The following is a 25,556-nucleotide window of genomic DNA, read 5'->3' on the forward strand; positions in this document are numbered from 1 at the left end:
TAATTATCACCCATGAAAACATCATCGATAGAGCAGGATCATCCACCAGGCAACCTTGGCTGGTGCCTAGTTTGTGTCAAGGGGCCCACCAGCCGCCATCTCTGACCTCTATACAAGTTGCTGAGGCCAAGTTCCCTATCCCTACATCACTGAGCAGGAGTAGTGAAAAACTGCCATCACAGACAGCAATAAAACCCTGGAGAAAAAAAAAGCATCATCATTCCCTCCACATTGTAAACATTTTCCAGGTATAGGTCTGTTGGAGAATTCACTTAAAGTGTAACTTAAGTCAGAATTTCCTATCCGCTCTAAAAGATTAGCTAAAGCCTGATAACCTTTATGGACAAAAATATTCTTTATAACGATTTACAGAAATGTAAAAAAAAAAACAAATCCTGAACTTTAGAATATGGTTTCACTTTGCAGGGAGGACTGAAGGGGTTAAGCCTCACCATTTGCTATATGGAGAGAGCTGCCTTGGCAGAGCTCCTGCAGTCTATTCACACCTGCTAAGAACTAATTAGACATTTTGATTTGGCTAAGCAAACACAGAACACAGAGCAGTAAATTCCTTCAGCAGCTACAGGTGGAATAAAGACTTTTTACTGTGTGCTGTGCAAGAGTTCAGGTCCGCTCGAAAGCCCAAATCCTGATACTTCCTCCTTCTGGTTAGGAAGGAGGAAGTATTCAAACACCAACGGTACTTTTACCAGTGAAGCACTGAATCCTGTATATGGCTGTCTTCAGGTCAACAACCATAGCTTATCACATCTGGTTGGAAGCCGTCTTTCCCATCACAACCAATCCAATTCGCTCTTCCATATCACACTGGGACACTGACTGTATTTCATGGCACTAGACTCTTCCTTCAGGAATAATTAATGAGTTCTGATAATTTCATATTTTGAACTCTCAATGTTTCCCAACATTTTCTGTGCATCTACCAGATGGGTGTGGCTAATTACAAAGGGGGGTTGGTTTGGTCAGGTGCCCGTGCAGTTACAAAAGGACCAATCAAAAGCTGCAGCCGCTGAATTTGATTGGTTTGTTGCTAAGCTGTTTAAATTTGCATCCACTCTGAATAAATGGCGTCCCATTGACCATATATGGCAAACAGAGGAAAAGGCGTGGCCAAACACAGGCAACTTTTTAAATCTGTGCACATGTAGCACTAGTGCTTCACAAAAAATAAGTTTCCTCCAAATGAAGGATGTCGTTTTTCATTCTTCTAAAATTATAAAGGGGATTTTGTTACTCGGCCATAGTAAATAAAAATACTTTTAAAAAATGCTTTAAGAACCCCAATTCAGGCAGTTTTTTTTACATGCATCTCATAAAACATTTAAAATGGACTATGCATTAAAATATATATCTTTTGCTAAACTGAAAGGGAAACAAACCTGCTGTACTAATTCACAGCGCCTTTTCTCACACAGGTCTCAGTGTTGCCAACTCAAACACGCCCCTTTTAGCGGTCTGGAGAGAGATCCTCTGCTGGCTTAAGCCACACCTCCCGTTTCAGCATTGGCCCATCATAGCAGTCAGTCTCATAAGAGGGCGTGACGTCATCATAATGTAAGAGGAAGGGGGAATGAGCAAACAGCTGGAGGTTGACGCAAACGAGGTGGAAATATACTGAATGGTCCAGCAGGTATTTAACTTGTTGTTTTGCAGTTTTTGGTTTTTTTTTCTAACAAAACTGTTATAGACATTTCAAATAATATTCTATGACATGCATATAAAGAAAATTGTGCCTGAACGTTCATTTTAAAGGGACAGAGAAAGGACAACCGCCATTTTCCGCTTCATTTGTTTAAGCGAGTTGCCGGTCATACTCATCCTATGGCTTCCCTTCTTAAGGAACCAGATCAGGATCTGGTCATTTGTCACTGTAGTGAAGCAAGAGGATCAGCATGACTGAACACAGAGGTCAGTCAATGGCAGGCTGCTTATTTCTAGAAGGGCAGAGTCACTATAGAGTTCTGATTAGAAAAAACACAATTATCCTTCATTAAGACTTTTTACATTCATACATTGTCTTTCCCTGACTGGTTCTTTGCATTCATCTGAATCCAGGCTGTGCCACTAGGGGGAGCCCCTGTGGCGTTTGGCATATGAGGAAGAGAGCAGGATAGGGCGGTCCGCAATCATTTCTTCTTGGCCAACACGTTGTCATCGAAGTATCCCTTGTTGGCGATGTTGCCGGCGGGGTCGTAGAAGCCGACAGCGATGTACATCCCTTTACTGTCCGTGCTCAGGCCGAAGCCTGCCTGTGTGGAGCTTTTCCAGATCATCTGGGTGAAGTTACCTGCAGGGTGAAGGGAACAGTGAGAGGATGTGAGGCCTTGCCATGTCCACCTTCTGAGGTCCCCCTGCTATACTCCCTCATTCTCCTCCTCCTGAGGTCCCCTGCTATGCTCCCTCATTCTCCTCCTGAGGCTCCCTGCTATACTCCCTCATTCTCCTCCTCCTGAGGTCCCCTGCTATGCTCCCTCATTCTCCTCCTCCTGAGGCCCCCTGCTATACTCCCTCATTCTCCACCTCCTGAGGCCCCCTGCTATACTCCCTCATTCTCCTCCTCCTGAGGTCCCCTGCTATACTCCCTCATTCTCCTCCTCCTGAGGCCCCCTGCTATACTCCCTCATTCTCCTCCTCCTGAGGTCCCCTGCTATGCTCCCTCATTCTCCTCCTCCTGAGGCCCCCTGCTATACTCCCTCATTCTCCTCCTCCTGAGGCCCCCTGCTATACTCCCTCATTCTTCTCCTCCTGAGGTCCCCTGCTATGCTCCCTCATTCTCCTCCTCCTGAGGCCCCCTGCTATACTCCCTCATTCTCCTCCTCCTGAGGCCCCCTGCTACACTCCCTCATTCTCCTCCTCCTGAGGCCCCCTGCTATACTCCCTCATTCTCCTTCTCCTGAGGCCCCCCTGCTCTGTTCCCTCATTCTCCTCCTCCTGAGGCCCCCGGCTATATCCCCTCATTCTCCTCCTCCTGAGGCCCCCTGCTACACTCCCGCATTCTCCTCCTCCTGAGGCCCCCTGCTATATTCCCTCATTCTCCGCCTCCTGAGGCCCCCTGCTATATTCCCTCATTCTCCGCCTCTTGAGGTCCCCTGCTATGCTCCCTCATTCTCCACCACCTGAGGCCCCCTGCTATGCTCCCGCATTCTCCGCCTCCTGAGGCCCCCTGCTATATTCCCTCATTCTCCGCCTCCTGAGGCCCCCTGCTATATTCCCTCATTCTCTGCCTTCTGAGGCCCCCTGCTATACTCCCGCATTCTCCTCCTCCTGAGGTCCCCTGCTATACTCCCTCATTCTCCGCCTCCTGAGGCCCCCTACTATACTCCCTTATTCTCTTCCTCCTGAGGCCCCCTGCTATACTCCCGCATTCTCTGCCTTCTGAGGCCCCCTGCTATACTCCCGCATTCTCCGCCTCCTGAGGCCCCCTGCTATATTCCCTCATTCTCTGCCTTCTGAGGCCCCCTGCTATACTCCCGCATTCTCCTCCTCCTGAGGTCCCCAGCTATACTCCCGCATTCTCCTCCTCCTGAGGTCCCCTGCTATACTCCCTCATTCTCCGCCTCCTGAGGCCCCCTGCTATACTCCCTCATTCTCTGCCTTCTGAGGCCCCCTGCTATATTCCCGCATTCTCTGCCTCCTGAGGCCCCTGCTATACTCCCGCATTCTCCTCCTCCTGAGGCCCCTGCTATATTCCCCCATTCTCTGCCTTCTGAGGCCCCCTGCTATACTCCCTCATTCTCCGCCTCCTGAGGCCCCCTACTATACTCCATTCTCCTCCTCCTGAGGCCCCCTGCTATACTCCCTCATTCTCTTCCTCCTGAGGCCCCCTGCTATACTTACGCATTCTCTGCCTTCTGAGGCCCCCTGCTATACTCACGCATTCTCCGCCTCCTGAGGCCCCCTGCTATACTCCCGCGTTCTCTGCCTCCTGAGGCCCCCTGCTATATTCCCTCATTCTCTGCCTTCTGAGGCCCCCTGCTATACTCCCGCATTCTCCTCCTCCTGAGGTCCCCTGCTATACTCCCGCATTCTCCTCCTCCTGAGGTCCCCTGCTATACTCTCGCATTCTCTGCCTCCTGAGGCCCCTGCTATACTCCCTCATTCTCCGCCTCCTGAGGCCCCCTTCTATACTCCCCCATTCTCTGCCTTCTGAGGCCCCCTGCTATACTCCTGCATTCTCCTCCTCCTGAGGCCCCTGCTATATTCCCTCATTCTCTGCCTTCTGAGGCCCCCTGCTATATTCCCGCATTCTCTGCCTCCTGAGGCCCCTGCTATACTCCCGCATTCTCCTCCTCCTGAGGCCGCTACTATATTCCCCCATTCTCTGCCTTCTGAGGCCCCCTGCTATACTCCCTCATTCTCCTCCTCCTGAGGCCCCCTGCTATATTCCCTCATTCTCTTCCTCCTGAGGCCCCCTGCTATACTCCCTCATTCTCCGCCTCCTGAGGCCCCCTGCTATACTCCCTCATTCCCCGCCTCCTGAGGCCCCCTGCTATATTCTCTCATTCTCTGCCTCCTGAGGCCCCCTGCTATACTCCCTCATTCTCCGCCTCCTGAGCCCCCCTGCTATATTCCCTCATTCTCCGCTTCCTGAGGCCCCCTGCTATACTCCCGCATTCTCCTCCTCCTGAGGCCCCCTGCTATATTCCCCCATTCTCCTCCTCCTGAGGCCCCCTGCTATATTCCCCCATTCTCCGCCTTCTGAGGCCCCCTGCTATACTCCCTCATTCTCCACCTTCTGAGGCCCCTTACTATCCTCTTCCTCACTAACTTTTTTCTGAGGCCTCCTGCTATTCCCCTCCCCCTACAAGTCTCCACCTCTTGAGGCAACCTATTCCTCCTTCTGAGGCCATCCTACCATTTCTACCTTCCGAATCTCCACCTCCTGCTAACCCTCCCCATTATCTGTCTCGTGGGGCTACTGTGCCATGTCTACCCTCCAATTCCCCCCTCATCCTCAGGCCCCCTGCTATCTCCCCTCCCACCATTCTCTTTCTTCAGTGAACCCCTGCTAATACTACTTCTCATTCCTCTGCCTTCTGATGACCCGTTTGCTTCTGAGACGAGTCTTCCCTCGCCTCTTTTTTTCCCCGTACCGTCTCTATTCTCCTCCTCTTCCTAAGCCCCACCTCTCTCTATTGTCCTTCTCCCCTCCAGTCACCTCCGTCTGATCCAACCTGCCCCAATCATTCTCTGCCTCCTGAATCTTCCATGCTGTACAGCTCCTCTTATTCTCAATCTTTTGAGGCTTTCCTTCTCTTGAACGGTTTTATAGTCTGATATTACCCAGATTGAAGGCTTCAAATAATAAATCAAACCCTTTGAATCTTTGGTGACTCACCTGAGCCGCTCTGAAAGCCCGGGGTGATGAAATTATACTTAGTGATTTCATTGTACCAAGACTCTGCCACCTCCTTGCCTGAAAGACAGAGAGAGTGACAATAAGGATGAAAGAAGGTCACATGGCCTGCACTGACGATTACAAGTCCGCTCCAAGCGACTGAGGGTAGGTTAATAAAGGCCGGTGTTGTGTCTGATCGTGCTGTCCTATGATTTACGCTGTACCATATGCACAGTAGGAGACTGTGCAGCCACATTTCCTGTTCAGCTATGCTGTCAGTGCTAAACACCCCAAATATCTCCGAAGCCACACCTCCTACACTCCCCAAATGTTAAGGGTAGGCGGGGACTCCCCAAACTACCTCTATGCCAAATTGCAGCTTGAGCCCCGCTGATTCTGAAGATAGGTTTCTGTAATCTATCTCAGGAACCAGCGGGGCTCAGGGGCTACAATTTGGCACAAAGGTGGGGGGGGGGCTCCCTAACCTTAAAATTTGAGAGTGTAGAAGGTGCGGCTGAGGAGGGGATTATATTAAAGTTCCCACTGAGCTTGTGCATTAGTGTGGAAGGCAGCTTTTGGACAGCATGATCAGACATTACACCGACCATCCTGCAAAGGGACTACGTCAGCAAAAACTGATCACATGAGGATGGTGAATGGCATAATCAGACGTTACTGCCAGTGGGAACTTGAGCAGATTCACTGACCAATAGGAAGGTGTGACGGGAGATATTTCCTCCCGACACTGGATGTCCTCCTGACATTCTTCAAAGTACTTTAACACAGAGGATTGCAGTGAGTTTTAACAATCACATGAACTGCTGTTACAGTTCAATTATATTTGATACAGTGCAGATTTAACTCAGGATCACATTAAAGAAGGCATTACCCAACTATCTTTAAAGCACACCTGAACTAGACTTAATCCTGCGCCTTTTAACTTTCCTGGGGCTCCTACCAGCCCCCCATCAGGTGTCCTCTGGCTTCCCTCTGTTCTTCCAATGGCAGCTCTATAAGATCTGCAACTGGAACACCTCCTGCTCATGTGTGGTCCGCAGCCTTCTCCATCGCGCTTCCGTCGCCAAAAGCAGTCCTGCACATGCATGGTTCACAAAGAAGAAATCATGCATGTGCAGAGTGCGCAGGGAGCGCAATCGAGAAGGGCAAAAGGACGGGACCATGCATGCAGAGTAAGTGCGACTGAAATTCAAGGTGCAAATCTTACGGAGCTGCCCCAGAGTGCGCTGAGGGACCAGATACTACGGGGGGCTGGAAGAAGCCCCAAGTAAGTTAAAAGACCCAGATTTAAGTCCAGTTCAGAGGTGATTTAAAGTGAACCAGAGACGAAGCACCCTCATGTATTTTACCATATATATCAGTGGGAATATTAGAGAAAACACCTACCTTGCTTTCTGTTACATTCTGCACTGCACAGCTTGTTTCTTATCAGGCCTGATAAAATCCCCAACTGAGCATTCAGTCTGGCTTTGCTATAATGACTCAGCTATAATGATTTCTGAGCAGAGATAGCAGGGGGCAGGCTTGGACTTGAAAAGACATGAGAGAACACAGACTGAGCTATAAATATTCCTGAACAAAGCCAGACTGAATGCTCAGTCAGGGATTTTATCAGGGCTGATTAGAAGCAAGCAGTGCAGTGCAGAATGAAACAGAGCAGGGTTGGTGTTTTCTCTAATGTTCCCACTGATATATATGGTAAAATACATGAGGGTGCTTCGTCTCTGGTTCACTTTAAAGAGGAACTCCAGTGAATAATAATGTAATAAAAAAGTGCTTCATTTTTACAATAATTATGTATAAATTATTTAGCCAGTTTTTGCCCATTGTAAGATCTTTCCTCTCCCTGATTTACATTCTGACATTTATCACATGGCAATATTTTTACTGCTGGCAGGTGATGTCAGTGGAGATACTGCTTTTTTTGGCAGCTGGAAAACAGCTGTAAACAGCAGTTATTTTCCACAATGCAACAAGGCTCCCACAGTGTGATGTCAGAATCATGGTCCTGACATCACACTGTGGGAGGGGTTTCACCACAATATCAGCCATACAGAGCCCCCTGATGGTCTGTTTGGGAAAAGGAATAGATTTCTCATGTAAAAGGGGGTATCAGCTACTGATTGGGATAAAGTTCAATTCTTGGTTACGTTTTTTCTTGGTAAGTCCCAGATTTAAGTCCAGTTCAGGTGTGCTTTAAGGGCCACAGTTATTGAGCATTTGTACAGGAGTCAAAAATCTTCAGTTGTACCTCTGCTCACAGCACCTGAGCCAGTCCATAATAGAGTCTACTGTAGGCTCTTTAGCTGGGCTGCTACTTGGCATCAACACCGTTATCAAACCAAAGGATGGGAGGGCTCCGATCTCAGACACAGCTCTATGAGAAGGTCACAACCTGCAGCTGTGTGAGTCTGTGAACCAGGAAGTCACTGGTGAAGAGCTTCCTGACAAGCTCTGAGTGCTGCACAGGCCTAGGAAACATTCTTGCATGTTGACTCTCACCTACTCACAGACGTTGCGTACTTACCGGTTGGCAAGCTGGTGTCCGTTCCCCAGCGGTACCACAGGTTCTCGCCATGTTCTGAGTCACTGTTCTGCAGAGCGCGCATCCCCACCAAGTGATCTGCCCACTTCTGTGCTTCCTGCGATAAGGAGGGGCTTAGCTGGAGTGAGGAGGAGCCATGCAAGCGCCGGTACTTGTTGTGCTCGTTCAGCAAATCCTTCCGAAACGCCTTCAGATCTTTCTCTGGAAATAACAAAATCTACAATCACTTCGGTGTACTGGCAAAAGCTTCCTATTCAGTAAGGAGTCCCTGGGCAAGACTCCATAACACTGCAGGGTGGCCTACTGAGTACACCCTTAGTGGCTGCAGTAGGAGACATGTGCTATACACATGGTGGAATAAAATAAATGTAGCATGCAGCTTCCTTGACTATTCACTGGCTTTGTCAAACAGGCTGTCTGCATGTTGGGTTGATGGTGCTCTGTAAAATGTGTAAGCTATAAGCTTGCTATACACCAGCAGTTCTGAATGTGAGCCTGGCTTCAGGGGCATAAAGAGATTATTTGCATATTCAGGAGTGATGCATCATGGGTAACCACAGCTGCTCAACTATAGCTAAATTGTCGGAAATACCTTCCTGTTTTAAGAAAGCAAACTTTTGTGTTTCTTAACATCTTAGTAAGGGGGCTCTTAGGACCATTGTAGTCCCTTACACACTCCAATGAGTTCTGGGTCACCATGAGCTTGCTGGTTAGTCTGTACCTTCCATTTTAAAAAGGTGAATTACACTGTGACCAGAGTTGCTGTTTTTATTGAGAGTAGGGCTGTATTTGTGTATTGGGGGAAGTATGTGTGCACTGGGGGCAGTATGTGTGCACTGGGTTGTAGTATTCAGTGAGGGGAGGGCTGTATTTGTGTACTGGGGCAGTATGTGTGTATTTGGGGGTAGTATTTGTGCCTTGGGTTGCTGTATTCAGCGAGGAGAGGGCTGTATTTGTGTATCTGTGGGCAGTATGTGTGCACTGGGTTGTTGTATTCAGTTAGAGGAGGGCTGTATTTGTGTATTGGGGGCAGTATGTGAGCATTGGGTTGCTATATTCAGTAAGACTATGGCTGTATTTGTGTATATGTGGGCAGGCAGTATATGTGTATTTGGGAATAGCATTTGTGCCTTGGGTTGCTATTATCAGTGAGGGGAGGGTTGTATTTGTGCATTGGGCTGCTGTATTCAGTGAGAGGAGGGGTGTATTTGCCCATTTGGGGTAGTATGTGTATCTGGGGGCAGTATGTGTGCATTGGGTTGCTATATTCGGTGAGGAGAGGGCTGTATTTGTGTATTGGGGCAGTATGTGTGCATTGGGTTGCTATATTCAGTGAGGAGAGGGCTGTATTTGTGTATTGGGGCAGTATGTGTGCATTGGGTTGCTATATTCAGTGAGGAGAGGGCTGTATTTGTGTATTGGGGCAGTATGTGTGCATTGGGTTGCTATATTAAGTGTGAGGAGGGCTGTATTTGTGTATTGGGGGCAAAATGTGTGTATTCGGGGAGGCATTTGTGCACTGGGTTGCTGTATTCAGTGAGAGGAGATATAGGTTTGTGTATTGGGGGAAATGTGTGCATATGGGGGGCAGTATTTGTGCATTGGGTTGCTTTTTTCAGTAAGAGTAGGGCTCTATTTGCATATTGGGGGCAGTAAGTGTGCACTGGGTTGCTGTATTCAGCGAGGGGAGGGCTGTATTTGTGTATTGGGGGCAGTAAGTGTGCACTGGGTTGCTGTATTCAGCGAGGGGAGGGCTGTATTTGTGTATTGGGGGCAGTAAGTGTGCACTGGGTTGCTGTATTCAGCGAGGGGAGGGCTGTATTTGTGTATTGGGGGCAGTAAGTGTGCACTGGGTTGCTGTATTCAGCGAGGGGAGGGCTGTATTTGTGTATTGGGGGCAGTAAGCGTGCACTGGGTTGCTGTATTCAGCGAGGGGAGGGCTGTATTTGTGTATTGGGGGCAGTAAGTGTGCACTGGGTTGCTGTATTCAGCGAGGGGAGGGCTGTATTTGTGTATTGGGGGCAGTAAGTGTGCACTGGGTTGCTGTATTCAGCGAGGGGAGGGCTGTATTTGTGTATTGGGGGCAGTAAGTGTGCACTGGGTTGCTGTATTCAGCGAGGGGAGGGCTGTATTTGAGTATTCAGGCTGGAAATTGACTGAAAACATAAATGAATAAGCATTGAAAGACCAATGAAATGCTGGCACAGGATGACGATCTCACTGCCAGTCCGGCTCTCACCTGGAAGAGCGACAATCCCGTTGACCGCCGAGTCCTTCACAAAGCCATCTTCATCGTCGTCATCATCGGTCACCTTGGACCCTCGTGGCAGCACGTTGCGGGCATAGAAGCCGGGGTTGGTGATGTTGCCGCAGGGATTGTACTGCGCCACCACAATAAACATTCCTTTCCCGCTGGACGCTACGCCAACGCCAACCTCCTTGGACGTCTTCCATACCATCTGCGTGAAATGTCCTGATGGGTGTACAGAAGAGAGGGTGTCATTACCACAGACAGCCTGCAGAGGTCACACTCGTACACCATTAGGATTTGTAGCCTAACGGTATTTTAGTTTAAACATTAAAGTTTAATGTGATTAAAATATCTTAAAATGGGAGGCTATTCTATAATGTAACATATTTGTTGGCACAACACTCCTATTTACATTAAATATCTCTTCTGAATAGGTCCCGAGTCCTGTACTCAGTGTTTGCTAATCTGAGTTTACATCGAATGAGCAGAGGGAGCTCTTCCTGACCAGTGAGGAACACTTCAAAAGCACATTTTTGAACACACACCATAGCTAGTTTCTTACATGTATAGGCACAGGCCAACAGTTTCTACGACAGCTACTGGAGATAGCAAGACGTTTTGAATCAGGATACTATTTATTAAAAAAAGTAAGCTTTCGGCTAATAAGTCCTCTTCAGACTTTGTTCCTGTATGTTAAGCTCACAATTCATATACACGTTTAACCACACAGCTTATATAATGTATATAAGATGAGTGTTTTAACATCTTGTTAATTTACTGGAACAAAGTCTGAAGAAGGCTTATTAGCAGGAAGTTTACTTTTTGTTTTCCTCTAAGTTGGTCAATAAATTGTATCATCCTGATTTAACCCTCCTGGTGGTCTATTAAAAACCGCCAGGGGGCAGCACAGCAGGTTTTTTTTTTTAAATCCTGTAGTGAGCCCAGGGCACCCCCCCAGCCGCTTCGATCGCCTCCGGCGATCTGCGATCAGGAAATCCCATTCAAAGAACGGGATTTCCTGGAGGGCTTCCCCCATCGCCATGGCGTCATTGGGAGTCCCGATCCACCCCCCAGCGCTGCCTGGCACTGATTGGCCAGGCAGCGCACGGGGTCTGGGGGGGGGGGGGCAGCGTGGCGAGCGGCGGCTAATCGGCGCGGAGCTGCGGCGATCGGAGTGCACACGCAAAGTGCTAGCTGCGTGTTGCAAAAAAAATAAAATTATGCAAAATCGGCCCAGCAAGGCCTGAGAAATCCTCCTGCGCGGCATAGCCCTTGCTCAGCACGAGCTTACCGCCAGGGAGATTAAAGGGAACCAGAGACAAAACACCCTCATGTATTTTACCATAAATATCAGTGGGAACATTAGAGAAAACACCTACCTTGCTCTCTGTTTCATTCTGCACTGCACAGCTTGCTTCTAATCAGCCCTGATAAAATCCCAGACTGAGCATTCAGCCTGGCTTTGTTCAGGAATATTTATAGCTCATTCTGTGTTCTCTCATGTCTTTTCAAGCCCAAGCCTGCCCCCTGCTGGCTCTGCTCAGGAATAATTATAGCTGAGTCATTATAGCAAAGCCAGACTGAATGCTCAGTCAGGGATTTTATCAGGTCTGATAAGAAACAAGCTGTGCAGTGAAGAATGAAACAGAGAGCAGGGTAGGTGTTTTCTCTAATGTTCCCACTGATCTATATGGTAAAATACATGAGGGTGCTTCGTCTCTGGTTCTCTTTAAAAACTTTTACATAAAATCCGCATAACCACGTAAGTACATTACATTACTCATCAGTCCCCCTTTTTTGAGGTAGTAATTTTTGGGAATCTAGGAGGAAACCTAACAGTCTCGAGGAAAGCCACACAAACAAGGGTAGAAAGAAACATATTTGTGTAGGCCGGATTTTATGTAAAGTAGAGCCATAGGGAAAATGAGCCATGTTGCAGTATTAACCCTCTGGATTAACTGCCAGGTATCCGAGGCCTGGTTCACCCTCTGATCGCAAAAGGCAACTGACTGCGATTTTAGGGTTAAAATGTTGCAGGGATTCAGTTTTGAGTTTCTTGTTCAAGAGACTCGCAGCGCAATTGCCGCCAAGCTGCTGCATGCAGTGCGTTTGGGTATTATGCAAAACGTAAGCGCTGCGGTGAGATGGATTCCAGCAGGATACATTTGTCACAGCAAATAGGTGAAATGCTCCTCAGAAGTGCCTGAGTGTGACGTGGCCCAAATGATTACAGCCGGTGCACACTGCTTCTCCATAGTACTGGGCACCTGAGAACTCTTATACACTGCCAAGTACACAACAAGCCTGGAGGGAAGGGCCACACTTGAGGCCACGGAAAAACGACAGCATTTTCCCGTGGCCGAATCCACATTACTGGCCAGCAGCCAGATGAAAACAGCCGACTATCTGCAATAGGGAATCGCAAGGATAGTGCGATAAAAAGCAGCATTGCCGGATTTTTTTGCCTGCTGCGGAAAACCACATGTTGCTCCCAGTGAACTGCGGTCATGCATTGGGAAGTATTATGTGCGTAAAACGCACACATTTTTTTTTTTTTACTAACGTGACCCCTGCCTGAGTAATTCACAGAAATAAAAAAAAAAATTAAAATATTGCTTCTCTCCACAAGATGGCGATGCAGCACTACTAAAATGAACAGGAATTTGCAGTGTACGTATTGATTGCCTTTTTTTTTTTTTAAACAATTCTGCCATAAATGCTGCATTTTCCCACAAAGTTTACAGGAGTAATAAAGCTTGTTTTATAATTTCTTCCAGTTACAGATTATGAATCATAAAATGCAATTCTGGGCAGGAAGCTAAACACATATGCAGATATAAAGTGCGCCTCTAGTCACAAAAATGAGACTAACGCTTTCAGTATGAGTGGGGTTAACCCCAGTCATGGACACATCTGGGAAATGCACAAAAAAAAATATTTACTTACCGGGGCTTCCTCCAGCCCCTGGAAGACATGGCTCCGCTCCGAGGGTCCCCTCCGTAGCAGCAGCTGATCCGGCCAGGCCAGCAGCCTTTGTGCAAACGCGTGGCTGTCCTGCTCCCGGTGACGGGAGCGCGACCACCTGCACGCACATGCGTAGAAACTGCTGACCTGGCCAGGTCAGTGGGTGCTACAGAGGGGACCCTGGTTTGGAGCGGAGCTGCGAAGAGGGACATATAGGCTTCCAGGGGTTGGAGGAAGCCCCAGGTCTCGTATGCTACGCTCTCTAACAGCTTACAAGACAAAACAATGAGCTGGTCAGAACGCTCCTCCTCTTGTAATTTTGTTTACATACCTTAAACCCCTTGAACAGAAGTAGCCTGAGCTGGCTATACCTCTCCTTCACCCCCCACCCCCTGGTAGACTTAAATCAGGGGTGTCCAAAATGTGTAGGCCAAGGCCATATTGTCGTCCTTGAGATTGCTAGGGGGTCAAACTGGCAAAATTAATCATTATTTTCTGATTGCTGTTGGTACACTATGTCTGTGACATTTTGTTAAAGATAACATTTTCACGGGAAATAACCCATATACCATATGGAGTTAGCATGTCCCTTTCAGCATGCAGGCATAGTGCTACTGACACACTGGCAGCTGCTAATCCGTGGCTGTTACTGCTGCTGGCACAGCGGTGGCTGCTAATCAGTAGCCGTTACTGCTGCTGGCACAGTGGCAGCTGCTAATCAGTGGCTGTTACTGCTGCTGGCACAGTGGTGACTTCTAATCAGTGGCTGTTACTGCTGCTGGCACAGTGGCGGCTGCTAATCAGTGGCTGTTACTGCTGCTGGCACAGTGGCGCTGCTAATCAGTGGCTGTTACTGCTGCTGGCACAGTGGCGGCTGCTAATCAGTGGCTGTTACTGCTGCTGGCATAGTGGTGGCTGCTAACAGTGGCTGTTACTGCTGCTGGTATAGTGGCGGCTGCTAATCAGTGGCTGTTACTGGCTGCTGCTGGCACAGTGGCAGCTGCTAATCAGTAGCTGTTACTGCTACTGACACACTGGCGGCTGCTAATCAGTGGCTGTTACTACTGTTGGAAGAGTCGCGGCTGTTAATCAGTGGCTCTTACTGCTGCTGGCATAGTGGCTGCTGCTAATCAGTGGCTGTTACTGCTGCTGGCACAGTGGTGGCTGCTAATCAGTGGCCCTTACTGCTGCTGGCATAGTGGCAGCTGCTAATCAGTGGCTGTTTCTGCTGCTGGCACAGTGGCGGCTGCTAATCAGTGGCTCTTACTGCTGCTGGCACAGTGGCGGCTGCTAATCAGTGGCTGCTACTGCTGCTGGCACAGTGACGGCTGCTAATCAGTGGCTGTTACTGCTGCTGGCATAGTGGCGGCTGCTAATCAGTGGCTGTTACTGCTGCTGGCACAGTGGCGGCTGCTAATCAGTGGCTGTTACTGCTACTGGCATAGTGGCGGCTGCTAATCAGTGGCTGTTACTGCTGCTGGCACAGTGGCGGCTGCTAATCAGTGGCTGTTACTACTGCTGGCATAGTGGCGGCTGCTAATCAGTGGCTGTTACTACTGCTGGCATAGTGGCGGCTGATAATCAGTGGCTGCTACTGCTGCTGGCACAGTGGCGGCTGATAATCAGTGGCTGTTACTGCTGCTGGCACAGTGGCGGCTGATAATCAGTGGCTGTTACTGCTGCTGGCACAGTGGCGGCTGCTAATCAGTGGCTGTTACTGCTGCTGGTATAGTGGCGGCTGATAATCAGTGGCTGTTACTGCTGCTGGCACAGTCGCGGCTGCTAATCAGTGGCTGTTACTGCTGCTGGCATAGTGGTGGCTGCTAATCAGTGGCTGTTACTGCCGCTGGCATAGTGGCGGCTGCTAATTAGTGGCTGTTACTGCTGCTGGCACAGTGACAGCTGTTAATCAGTGGCTGTTACTGCTGCTGCCACAGTCGAGGCTGCTAATCAGTGGCTGTTACTGCCGCTGGCATAGTGGCGGCTGCTAATTAGTGGCTGTTACTGCTGCTGGCACAGTCGAGGCTGCTAATCAGTGGCTGTTACTACTGCTGGCATAGTGGCGGGTGATAATCAGTGGCTACTACTGCTACATTGGTGACTGATAACCTACAGGAAACAATACAAGGAGTTCCCTGCATGTGGCACCACAGCTATGGCCTACAGGCTGCATGGAATTAACGGTTGTAGAGAGCTTCAGGGACCACAACAAAAGGTTTGGTGGGCCACAATGGCCCCAGGGCCGGACTTTGGCCGGACTTTTCGTTTAAGTCTTAAAACGAAACTGAAGTGAGAGGGAAAGGGAGGCTGTCATAATTGTTTCCTATTAAGCATTACCAGTTGCTTGGCTATCCTGCTGATCCTCTGCCTCTAATACTTTTAGCCATACACCCGGGAACAAGCATGCAGCATGTTACGCGTTTTTGACAGTATTGTAAAATCTGACTAGATTAGCTACATGCTTGTTTTGAGCGTGTGATTCAGATACTACTGCAGCCAAATAGATCAGCAGGACTGCAATGCAACTAGGATTGTTTAAAAGGAAATAAATATGCTAACCTCCATACACTTCTCACTTCAGGGTAATTTTCACAACCTTAAAGCGCACCTGAATGGACATGTGACATGAGATAAACATGGGTAAATATAGCACCAAGCCTACTTAGAAACCACCTGTCTCCCCCTTCAATGAAATTGGCAACAGGAAAAGCTTCTTTATAGCAACTGCTTCTACACACAAAATTATCTTACGGTAATTTTATTTACACTTTAGATTTGCTTTTAAATCCATTTTAAATTTGGGTCACACAATCCTCAGCTGCTGACTTCTGGGAAAAAAATGTGGGTGGGGCAATCCTACAAAACAGAGTTCATTTAGTTATCTGAATAAGTGGGACAGAAACTCAACAAACTGTTCCGAAATGGCTAAGCTCACACTCGCGTTTCCCATACAGGAAGTACAGAATTAAAAGGCACCCTTAATTTTATGAAAACACCAACGGCATCCCCCTCAGAATGTAGACCTCCTTTGAGAAAGTGTAATACGCCTATTTAAAGTGAAAATAAACTAATGAGGTAAAACAATGGTACCTATCCTCCTACTCCTAAAAAGGACTTTTAGATATCCCACAGTTTTATGTTATGTTTAAAAACAAAGTAGAAGAAAAAAAATTTTTTTTGAAGTTTTTAAAAGTTTAAAAAGTAGATTTTTTTTGTTTCAGGTCAATGAAACAGTCTGTCCCATGTCTCGGAGTGCTAAAATATATCAACTATTGACCTTTTTTTTCTACCACCTGCTTTCAAAAGCCCAATTCTCTGCCAGGAAAGTATTGTATGGCTGTAATCCCTTATCAGTAAGGGACGTTATAGTCCGACTGAGTCCCAAGTGGAGAAAAACTGTCAGTTGCATAGCTAAAGATTAACACTTTCAGGCAAAGAAAAAAAAACCCAGCATATTTGTGTGCTTGCCGCTGTGCATACACAGGTCTATCTCATCACGTCACTTAAGCATCCCTTTAATACTGGTGCACTGAGTTGTTCTGTATTCCTGTGCATCTTATTTAAGGTAAAGTAACAGCAGTCATTATTAGGGCGGCGTTCTGCAGAGTGACGCACCTGTATCTGGCTGATGCCCCGCCTTAGAGAAATTGTAGTTCTTCTCTTCTTTGTACCAGCTGTCAGCCACTTCCTGTCCTACAGAAACATGAAAAAAAGACTCAGCATAAAAGTGTCCAACTGCCCCCAACCTTCCAGGGTCAACAAGAAGCGTGAAGGACAATTTATCATAAATGAAAGCAGGCCTGGCCTTGTGTGTGGTAGTGCAGGCAGAGAAGAGGATATATGAGGAGCGGTCGTGCAGGCAGAGAAGAGGATATATGAGGAGCGGTCGTGCAGGCAGAGAAGAGGATATATGAGGAGCGGTCGTGCAGGCAGAGAAGAGGATATATGAGGAGCGGTTGTGCAGGCAGAGAAGAGGATATATGAGGAGTGGTTGTGCAGGCAGAGAAGAGGATATATGAGGAGCGGTCGTGCAGGCAGAGAAGAGGATATATGAGAAGCGGTTGTGCAGGCAGAGAAGAGGATATATGAGGAGTGGTTGTGCAGGCAGAGAAGAGGATATATGAGGAGCGGTTGTGCAGGCAGAGAAGAGGATATATGAAGAGCGGTTGTGCAGGCAGAGAAGAGGATATATGAGAAGCGGTCGTGCAGGCAGAGAAGAGGATATATGAGGAGCGGTCGTGCAGGCAGAGAAGAGGATATATGAGGAGCGGTCGTGCAGGCAGAGAAGAGGACATATGAGGAGCGGTCGTGCAGGCAGAGAAGAGGACATATGAGGAGCGGTCGTGCAGGCAGAGAAGAGGATATATGAGGAGCGGTCGTGCAGGCAGAGAAGAGGATATATGAGGAGCGGTCGTGCAGGCAGAGAAGAGGATATATGAGGAGCGGTTGTGCAGGCAGAGAAGAGGATATATGAGGAGCGGTCGTGCAGGCAGAGAAGAGGATATATGAGGAGCGGTCGTGCAGGCAGAGAAGAGGATATATGAGGAGTGGTTGTGCAGGCAGAGAAGAGGATATATGAGGAGCGGTCGTGCAGGCAGAGAAGAGGATATATAAGGAGCAGTCGTGCAGGCAGAGAAGAGGATATATGAGGAGTGGTTGTGCAGGCAGAGAAGAGGATATATGAGGAGCGGTTGTGCAGGCAGAGAGGAGGATATATGAGGAGCGGTCGTGCAGGCAGAGAGGAGGATATATGAGGAGCGGTCGTGCAGGCAGAGAAGAGGATATATGAGGAGTGGTCGTGCAGGCAGAGAAGAGGATATATGAGGAGCAGTCGTGCAGGCAGAGAGGAGGATATATGAGGAGCAGTCGTGCAGGCAGAGAAGAGGATATATGAGGAGCGGTCGTGCAGGCAGAGAAGAGGATATATGAGGAGCGGTCGTGCAGGCAGAGAAGAGGATATATAAGGAGCGGTCGTGCAGGCAGAGAAGAGGATATATGAGGAGCGGTCGTGCGGGCAGAGAAGAGGATATATGAGGAGCGGTCGTGCAGGCAGAGAAGAGGATATATGAGGAGCGGTCGTGCAGGCAGAGAAGAGGATATATGAGGAGCGGTCGTGCAGGCAGAGAAGAGGATATATGAGGAGCGGTCGTGCAGGCAGAGAAGAGGATATATGAGGAGCGGTCGTGCAGGCAGAGAAGAGGATATATGAGGAGCGGTCGTGCAGGCAGAGAAGAGGATATATGAGGAGCGGTCGTGCAGGCAGAGAAGAGGATATATGAGGAGCGGTCGTGCAGGCAGAGAAGAGGATATATGAGGAGTGGTTGTGCAGGCAGAGAAGAGGATATATGAGGGGTGGTTGTGCAGGCAGAGAAGAGGATATATGAGGAGCGGTCGTGCAGGTAGAGAAGAGGATATATGAGGAGCAGTCGTGCAGGCAGAGAAGAGGATATATGAGGAGCGGTTGTGCAGGCAGAGAAGAGGATATATGAGGAGCGGTCGTGCAGGCAGAGAAGAGGATATATGAGGAGCGGTCGTGCAGGCAGAGAAGAGGATATATAAGGAGCAGTCGTGCAGGCAGAGAAGAGGATATATGAGGAACGGTCGTGCAGGCAGAGAAGAGGATATATGAGGAGCGGTTGTGCAGGCAGAGAAGAGGATATATGAGGAGCGGTCGTGCAGGCAGAGAAGAGGATATATGAGGAGCGGTCGTGCAGGCAGAGAAGAGGATATATAAGGAGCGGTCGTGCAGGCAGAGAAGAGGATATATGAGGAGCAGTCGTGCAGGCAGAGAAGAGGATATATGAGGAGCGGTCGTGCAGGCAGAGACGAGGATATATGAGGAGCGGTCGTGCAGGCAGAGAAGAGGATATATGAGGAGCGGTCGTGCAGGCAGAGAAGAGGATATATGAGGAGCGGTCGTGCAGGCAGAGAAGAGGATATATGAGGAGCGGTCGTGCAGGCAGAGACGAGGATATATGAGGAACGGTCGTGCAGGCAGAGAAGAGGATATATGAGGAGCGGTCGTGCAGGCAGAGAAGAGGATATATGAGGAGCGGTCGTGCAGGCAGAGAAGAGGATATATGAGGAGCGGTCGTGCAGGCAGAGACGAGGATATATGAGGAACGGTCGTGCAGGCAGAGTAGAGGAAACGTGATGAGAAGTAGTAGAAGCAAAAAGGAAGTTAAGTGCGCAGGTTCTTTATGGTCACCAAATGTTATCAAGATCTACTTTTACATAAATCAGTTAGCCTGTCACATGACTAACCTGTTACAGTGATGGACGGACTTCCTGTTTTTGCCCAGATGTTCTCCCCATAGGAAGTATCGCTGTGCTTGAGGGTCTTCAGGGTGAGAAGATGCTCCGCCCATTTTTGAGCCTCCTGGCTGATTCGGGAATTTAGCTGCAGAGGCTTTGCCCCATGCGATGCCCGATAACTGTTATTGGCCTTCAGGAACTCTTGTGCAAATGTTCTCGTGTCCACTGTGAAAAGGAAAATTGGCCTCAAATTTGAGATTTGATTTTCATCAGTTTTTTTTTTTTTTGTAGTTTATGGTTATTAAAAGCTGTTTTTTCATTTTCATATATTTGCAGAAGCTAAGAATTTCCAAAACTGACAGAGAGATAGACAGATGAGATAGATATATGATATAGATACATGTTTGTACAATGCCAAGCACACAAATGACTAGGATGCGTCCCTTTTTTCTTTCTCTGCATGAGAGAGTTAAACATCGGGTATGCAAGTGACAGTTTCTGTCCGGGTCGGGACCGGGTCCGACTACAGTGTAACCTTCACTGATAAGGAATTACAGCCATAAACTGCGTCAGAGAAAGAGAGAAAAAGGGTCAATTGTTCATAGAGTTGAGCTTTGGCATATTTCATTGAATGTGTTGAACAGGGACAATGAAACAGTAAAAACATAAAAACTAGATTTAAATATAAAATAAAACTGCAAGATATCTAAGAAAAAAAAAAGATATTTTTAAGAGTAGGAAGAGGGATACAACGGTTTATCAATTTATTTTCACCTTGGATGTCCTTTAAAGGGAACCAGAGACGAAGCACCCTTGTGTATTTTACCATATATATCAGTAAAAACATTAGAGAAACCACTTACCATGCTCTCTGTTTCATCCTCACTGCTAAAAGTGTCTGTTACCAGCTGTGATAAGAATCCCGGACTGAGCATTCAGTCTGTCTTTGCAGGGAATAATTATAGCCGAGTCATTATAGCAGAGCCACAAGGGGGCAGGCTTGGGCTTGAAAAACCACTAGAGAAGACAGACTCTGCTATAATCTTTCCGTAGCAAAGCTAGACTCAGTGCTCAGTCGGGGATTCTTATCAGAGGTGATTACAGTCAGATTAAACAGAGAGCAATGAAACAAAGAGCAGATTAGGTGTTTACTGTCATCTTCCCACTGATTTATAAGGTAAAATACAAGAGGGTGCTTCATCTCTGGTTCTCTTTAAAGAGAACCCGAGCCAAAGCTTGGGTCCAGAAACATACTTGCCTAAGCAGAGGAAAGCCTCTGGATCCTACAGAGACTTCCTGCGATGTCCCTCTGGTCCTCCACCACCTGCCCGGGACCCCTCAGCTGATCGGGGCCGCGCTCCTATTCTCCCTCTATAGGCTTACACTCCCCTGCACCCACCGCACTCTGCTTCCAGCACCATTCCGGTATGTTATACTTACATATTTTATATGCACTGTATTCAGCAGAATGATGTCATCTTTGCAAGCACATTAAAAGCAATGGACAGCAGTGCCAGCGTTCTCTCCTCTTTCCTCTCTTTTGGATGTACCTTATTTATTGCCCAGCGCTGCGTAATATGTTGGCGCTATACAAGTCCAGTAAATATTAATAATAAAAATACTTCAGATTAGCCAAAGAAAAGAGGCAATGATGGAAATGTAAGGGAGGAAGTACATTCAGCATATGTGTGCACTGCCTGATTTAATGCAGTTATTATGTAACCAACTTTGTACAAATTTCAGGGTTAATAAGTAAACCAACAACCCCCCCCCCCCCAAAAAAAAAAACAACAACAAAAAACTTGGTGTGGATACTACAATTCCAATCACGCAACCAGGGCCAGTTCTAGACCACACACACACCCGGTTTGGAATGGACGCACAGCACCCGACAATTGACTGTGCTTCATTTAATGTTCTCAGTCAGCAAAAGAGCATATGCTTGAGACATGACATGCTGCAGCTCAACACACTAACACACTGGCAGGCTGCGAGTCTGTGGCAAACAAACTGCTCACCCTCGGCCAGTTTGCCTTCCTCCATTCCTCCCCAGTCAGGACAGCAGTGCTACCTCTTCCCTTTTGCTGTGCAAGTCAAATGAAACACTGCTGCTCTCCTGCCTCCCCCCTCCTCACTCACTGTCAGAGTCCTCACACAGCACAACAAGCTGCTTTTCCCCAATGATTATCTCTTCACCTCAGTCGCAGACGCTTGTAATCTCATTAAGCTTCTAAATCATTTGTGCAGCCCTGATCCATATCTGCAGCAAATTGATAGCAAGAATTTCAAATTAAAGGAGGGACTCCAGACCTTGTGAAAAACCTCCATATACATTCCTGGCCCTTCTCTATTCAAAAATAAAGCATGCAGATATCTTAAATTAGTTTAGAAAATCTTGCCAGCATCTCTATTGTAACCTCATGGCACTATACTAGCAGCAGGGCAGCTGAGAGGTGGTGTTGTTGCCGCTTCCTGTGCCAAATACACATTGCACACCGGACAACACTTCCCATGATCCTCTACAGTGACTGCCAACTGCTACAACTGCTACAACATTGAAGCCAGTTTGTAGTTCTGCAGGACATCGGGTGACATCAGAAGGAAACACAATAATGTAACATGTTATAGGAAAGTGGATAACAGACAAGCAAAGGTACAGCAATATTCTAATTTAAAGGACACCTGAAGTGGGAGGGATATGGAGGCTGACATTTATTTCCTTCTAAACAATGCACATTGCCTGGCTGTGCTGCTGATCCTCTGCCTCTAATACTTTTAGCCATATGCCCTGAAAAAGCATGCAAATCAGGTGCTCTGACTGAAGCCTGACTGGATTAACTGCAAGCTTGCTTCAAGTGTGTGAGTTCAATGAAGAAAAGCCGGCACCATCCTAGATAACATGCTCTTAGGCCTAGTGCACACCAGAGCGGTTCTGCTGCGGTTTGCGATCCGCTTGCGGGTGCGGATCCGCTAGGGTAATGTATTTCAATGGGCTGGTGCACACCAGAGTGGGAGGAGTTTTGCAGAAACGCATACTCCCGGGCTGCTGCAGATTTTGGATTGCGGATGCGTTTCTGCCTCAATGTTAAGTATAGGAAAACCGCAAACCGCTCTGAAAAACGGCACTTCAGAGCGGTTTGCCAGGCGTTTTTTGTTACAGTAGCTGTTCAGTAACAGCTTTACTGTAACAATACATGAAATCTACTACACCAAAACCGCTACACAAAACCGCAAAACGCTAGCTGAAACGCTGCAGAAAAAGAAGAAAAAGCGTTTCAAAATCTGCTAGCATTTTGCGGATCTGCTAGCGGTTTTTGGTGTGCACTAGGCCTTAAAGCAGACCTAAACTCAGAACTTCCTCTCTGCTGTGAAAGATAAGCATCAGCATAATAAACTTTAAAGAGAGCTTTAACGGTTTATTGCTCGGTCATACAACCTACCACCTAAATGAATTTTACCTCCTTTTCTTCTCACTAAGGCCCGGTGCACACCAAAAACCGCTAGCAGATCCGCAAAATGCTAGCAGATTTTGAAACGCTTTTTCTTATTTTTCTGCAGCGTTTCAGCTAGCGTTTTGCGGTTTTGTGTAGCGGTTTTGGTATAGTAGATTTCATGTATTGTTACAGTAAAGCTGTTACTGAACAGCTACTGTAACAAAAAACGCCTCGCAAACCGCTCTGAAGTGCCGTTTTTCAGAGCGGTTTGCGTTTTTCCTATACTTAACATTGAGGCAGAAACGCATCCGCAATCCAAAATCTGCAGCAGCCCGGGTGTATGCGTTTCTGCAAAACGCCTCCTGCTCTGGTGTGCACCAGCCCATTGAAATACATTACCCAAGCAGATCCGCACCCGCAAGCGGATCGCAAACTGCAGCCGAACCGCTCTGGTGTGCACTAGGCCTAATACAGCTTTTTATTTTGGTGCTATTTGATTGCTGCTGCGATTTCTAGTTTTTATTATATTCATCAAAAAAGACATGAATTTTGTCAAAAAAAATGATTTATTTTAACTTTCTGAGATAAAATTTGTCAAAGTAAAGTTTCTGTATACATTTTTGTCCAAATTTATTGTGCTACATGTCTTTGATTAATAAAAAAAACATTCAGTGTATATTTATTGGTTTGGGTAAAAGATATAGCATTTACAAACTATGGTGCCAAAAGTGAATTTTCCCATTTTGAAGCATCTCCGACTTTTCTGAGCACCTGTCATGTTTCATGAGGTGCTAAAATTCCAGGATAGTATAAATACCCCCCAAATGACCCCATTTTGGAAAGAAGACATCCCAAAGTATTCACTGAGAGGCATGGTGAGTTCATAGAAGATTTTATTTTTTGTCACAAGTTAGCGGAAAATGACAAAAAAAGGAAAAAAAAAAGTTTCCATTTCTGCTAACTTGTGACAAAAAAAAAAAAATGAAATCTGCCACGGACTCACCATGCCCCTCTCTGAATAACTTGAAGTGTCTACTTTCCAAAATGGGGTCATTTGTGGGGTGTGTTTACTGTCCTGGCATTTTGGGGGATGCTAAATTGTAAGCACCCCTGTAAAGCCTAAAGGTGCTCATTGGACTTTGGGCCCCTTAGCGCAGTTAGGCTGCAAAAAAGTGCCACATGTGGTATTGCCGTACTCAGGAGAAGTAGTATAATGTGTTTTGGGGTGTATTTTTACACATACCCATGCTGGGTGGGAGAAATGTTTTGATTTTTTTTTTTACACACAATTGTCCATTTACAGAGAGATTTTTCCCACCCAGCATGGGTATGTGTAAAAATACACCCCAAAACACATTATACTACTTCGCCTTAGTACAGCGATACCACATGTGTGGCACTTTTTTGCACCCTAACTGCGCTAAGGGGCCCAAAGTCCAATGAGTACCTTTAGGATTTCATAGGTTGTTTTGACACATTTGGTTTCAAGACTACGCCTCACAGTTTAGGGCCCCTAAAATGCCAGGGCAGTTTAGGAACCCCACAAGTGACCCCATTTTAGAAAGACAACACCACAAGGTATTCCGTTAGGAGTACGGTGAGTTCATAGAAGATTTTTTTTTGTCACAAGTTAGCGGAAATTGATTTTTTTTTCCCACAAAGTGTCATTTTCCACTAACTTGTGACAAAAAAAATAAAAACTTCTATGAACTCACCATACTACTAACAGAATACCTTGGGGTGTCTTCTTTCTAAAATGGGGTCACTTGTGGTGTTCCTACACTGCCCTGGCATTTTAGGGGCCCTAAACGTGAGGAGTAGTCTGGAAAGCAAATGCCTCAAAATGACCTGTGAATAGGACGTTGGGCCCCTTAGCGCACCTAGACTGCAAAAAAGTGTCACACATGTGGTATCGCCATACTCAGGAGAAGTAGTATAATGTGTTTTGTGGTGTATTTTTACACATACCCATGCTAGGTGGGAGAAATATCTCTGTACATGGACAATTGTGTGTAAAAAAATAAAAACAGTCATTTACAGAGATATTTCTCCCATCCAGCATGGGTATGTGTAAAAATACACCCCAAAACACATTATACTACTTCTCCTGAGTACGGCGATACCACATGTGTGACACTTTTTTGCAGCCTAGGTGCGCTAAGGGGCCCAACGTCCTATACACAGGTCATTTTGAGGCATTTGTTTTCTAGACTACTCCTCACGATTTAGGGCCCCTAAAATGCCAGGGCAGTATAGGAACCCCACAAGTGACCCCATTTTAGAAAGAAGACACCCCAAGGTATTCCGTTAGGTGTATGGTGAGTTCATAGAAGATTTTATTTTTTGTCACAAGTTAGTGAAAAATGACACTTTGTGAAAAAAAAACTATAAAATTCAATTTCCGCTAACTTTTGACAAAAAATAAAATCTTCTATGAACTCGTCATACACCTAACAGAATACCTTGGGGTGTCTTTTTTTATAAAATGGGGTCACTTGTGGGGTTCCTATACTGCCCTGGCATTTTTACGGGCCCAAAACCGTGAGTAGTCTGGAAACCAAATGTCTCAAAATGACTGTTCAGGGGTATAAGCATCTGCAAATTTTGATGACAAGTGGTCTATGAGGGAGCAAATTTTGTGGAACCGGTCATAAGCAGGGTGGCCTCTTAGATGACAGGTTGTATTGGGCCTGATCTGATGGATAGGAGTGCTAGGGGGGGATGACAGGA

At 47.0% G+C, this 25,556-nt stretch overlaps 1 pseudogene; it reads right to left on the reverse strand.

Moving 5' to 3' along the window:
* Positions 1–336: 336 nt before the first annotated feature.
* LOC137527762 (uncharacterized) overlaps positions 337–25,556 on the reverse strand; it is a 205,656-nt pseudogene continuing 180,436 nt past the window's right edge.

This window comes from Hyperolius riggenbachi, chromosome 8 (genome assembly GCF_040937935.1).
Source record: "Hyperolius riggenbachi isolate aHypRig1 chromosome 8, aHypRig1.pri, whole genome shotgun sequence".
NCBI lineage: Eukaryota > Metazoa > Chordata > Amphibia > Anura > Hyperoliidae > Hyperolius > Hyperolius riggenbachi.